Source organism: Myotis davidii, unplaced genomic scaffold (genome assembly GCF_000327345.1).
Source record: "Myotis davidii unplaced genomic scaffold, ASM32734v1 scaffold1144, whole genome shotgun sequence".
Classification (NCBI taxonomy): Eukaryota; Metazoa; Chordata; class Mammalia; order Chiroptera; family Vespertilionidae; genus Myotis; species Myotis davidii.
Genome location: NW_006294766.1, coordinates 332,710 through 335,584, shown reverse-complemented (window position 1 = coordinate 335,584; position 2,875 = coordinate 332,710). Strand labels below are relative to the sequence as shown.

The window sequence follows — 2,875 nt, the reverse complement described above, 5'->3', positions numbered from 1 at the left end:
ACTCACTTTTAGAGATCTATCCTCCAAAACACACTCCCATGAAGTGAAATAGTATAGCTCTCTCTCCCTGGAAACCACCTAGGGGGACAAAGATGTTAGCTAACGTGGAACTTACAGAAATAGGCTGAATAAAGTCATCTGTAATGCTTTGATGGAATTGTCCGTCACAGTCCTGGAGTAGAAATTAGAAGAGCATCTCCACAGACAGAAGGGGAGAGTGGGACTTCTCCCTTCTCTCCTGGACCCACGAGCTGGGACAGGGGTCCAGCCTTCTAACTCCTCTCACGACTGAATGAGAGAATGAGCAAGCTGCTCCAAGACAGGGCAGTTTCATAGACTGCCCCCTTCCCCAGCTCCTGAGGAAGACCTTTGTCATTGTGTGCGTGTGCGTGCGTGCGTGTGTGTGTGTGTGTGTGTGTGTGTGCGCGCGTGCGTGCGTGTGTTCTGTGCAGGGAGTTGCTGAGAGAGTTCCTGTCTTTTCCTTCCCTGTCCTCTTTCTTACCTTGCTTGTCAGCATGAGGTCAAACTGTCTTCAAAGGAAGAAAGTTAAGGAAACTTAATTAGGGTTCTGAAATTCAAACCCAAAAGTACCTTGTAAATATGATAGCAATCACCAAATGGTTCTCTAAAAAGGAAGTACCACTTTACACTTCCTTCAATAGTTTCCTTGATACCTTCGACAAAACTCATTAATCTCATTAGCCTTTTTAGTTTTTGTCCATCTGATTTCTCATCATTGTTTACATTTCCCTAAATAGTGTTATAAAAAGACACTAAAATCTTTGTGCACATTTGTGGACTATTTGTATTTCTTTTGTGAATTGCTTGCTTTATAGCCTAGGCAGTGGTCGGCAAACTCATTAGTCAACAGAGCCAAATATCAACAGTACAACGATTGAAATTTCTTTTGAGAGCCAAATTTTTTAAACTTAAACTATATAGGTAGGTACATTGTTATTAACTTCATTAGGGTGCTCCTAAGCTGGCCTTTGCTAAAAATGTCTTTAATCTGATTGAGGTACATTCGCTGAGGTCGATCCCTTCCAACTCTCCCATCCACACTGGTTTTGTCTATCTCCTTTCCGAAAACCGACTTCTGCGCATGGGCCACGAAGTTTCAATCGCACTGTCTGTGCGCACCCACATGTGGTATTTTGTGGAAGAGCCATACTCAAAGGGGCAAAGAGCCGCATGGGGCTCGCGAGCCATGGTTTGCTGACCACTGGCCTAGGGTCTTATTTTTAAATGGATTGTCATTTTTTAAAAACTGGTCTATAGGAATCCTTTATATATTCTGGATATTAACCATCTTAAATAATATGCTGCAATTATTTTCTTTTATTTGTCTTAATTATGGCTTCCACCAAAGAGCTTTTTACACATTCACGTGCTGAGGACTTACTGATCCCCAGTCCCCCCCTCCCACCACCCTTCCAGCGCCTAGAAGGAGAGTAAATATGGCTCCTGAGACTAGGCTACTAACACCTGTGAAGCCAGGATAGGACCAGTAGAATATGGAGATACTATCATTTATAAAGTTTCAAATAAGCTTGCTGGGAAACCTGAACTCCTTTTTCATGCACTCATAATTCCTCTGGTGAAATCAACAGGATGGTTATTTACATATGCAAATACGTAGCTGAGTCCCAGGCCTGGCAGCAGGGAAGGGCACAGTGCCGCCCAAAGGCCCCACGCCCGCCAGCCAGCGCGCAGCCCTCCGCGCTGGGGCCCAGAGACCAGGCGACTTCTCCGAGCGCCTCCGGAGCTGCAGGGAAGTTGCTCCTGCTCCGCGGTACTTTACTCTGAAGATCACCGACAAGAGAAGGATACTAAGGAATTCAGGCGAAGCTAAAAGAGCAAAGTAGCCTCAAGAAAAACTAACCCAGAAGTACAACTTTCCTAAACGTTTTTCACCACCCTGATGTCTCCGGAGCCACCTTGAAGACGACAATATCTGTGTGTGTTACTTCAAAGGCAACTTCAAGACAGGAAAAGGTCTAGGAGGGATTTTCTGAACTCTCTCAGTTTTGTGTTTATTTTTTTTTGGGGGGGGGAGTGTTCTTTTGTTTGGTTGGTTTTTAACTAAAACTAGGAAAATAACAAGTGCTGCCTCCTAGGACTGCTGTGAACACGCAGAAGGACTTGGTTTCAGTGCATGGCACAGCGCCCGCTTTGAATCACACCCCTGTCCGTGCCTCTTCTCTCCGGAGTCATTTGATAGCATGTGATTGTGATGCTCAGTGTCCAAAGGCTGGAGTTATTAATTGAATGCTGTTAGACAATGAGTTATCTCACACACTGAAATTTAAAAAGTATTCACAGCAATCCGAGGACGAGGACGTTAGAGGCTTTTCTCAAGGGAGAGCTACTTGTGAAAATGCACGCCCCTAACTTCGTCCTTCTCCCTAAAAGAACATCTCCGAAAGATAAAAAGCACCAACAGATTTGCCCTTGAAGAGTGGAGCCCATGAATTCTAGAGCTCCCTGAACACCGTCCCTATCGGCTAGGGACGCCCGCTCCGCCCAGTGTCACAGAATCTCCGCTAGAGCCCAGCAAATGTGTTTACTTCTGCCGCCTGCCAGCCGCGGGGAAGGGGGTGGGGGTACCGGGCTGCCCCTCTCCTTCTCCTGGGCAGTTTTCCAAACAAACCGGGGCGGTATGGGAGTGTCCTCTTGGCTGTGCAACTTGAGCCTCTTGCCCTGTCCTGAAGCCACCCACCGCTGCCCGGCCTTCCCTCCGCGGTGATTTTCCCGTGCGAAACGCCCTGCGAGGGCGCGCGGCGGGTGTCGCCCAGCCCAAAAGGTAGGGGCTCTCCCCGTGGCCCGGAGCCCCACAGCCTCCCTCACCGCATTGCACCTTCCTCTGCGAACTTGG

General features: G+C 47.6%; 1 protein-coding gene across 5 annotated transcripts in view; it reads left to right on the top strand.

The window, feature by feature from the left end:
• Window positions 1–2,736: 2,736 nt before the first annotated feature.
• ST3GAL6 (ST3 beta-galactoside alpha-2,3-sialyltransferase 6) overlaps window positions 2,737–2,875 on the top strand; it is an 87,063-nt gene continuing 86,924 nt past the window's right edge. For 2 of the 5 annotated variants that reach the window (XM_015567554.1, XM_006769283.2), the window contains exon 1: window positions 2,737–2,803. The gene's annotated coding sequence lies outside the window, so the exon portion shown is untranslated. The remainder of the gene's footprint in view (window positions 2,804–2,875) is intronic. The other 3 variants (XM_006769282.2, XM_006769281.2, XM_015567555.1) reach the window with 2 other exon arrangements.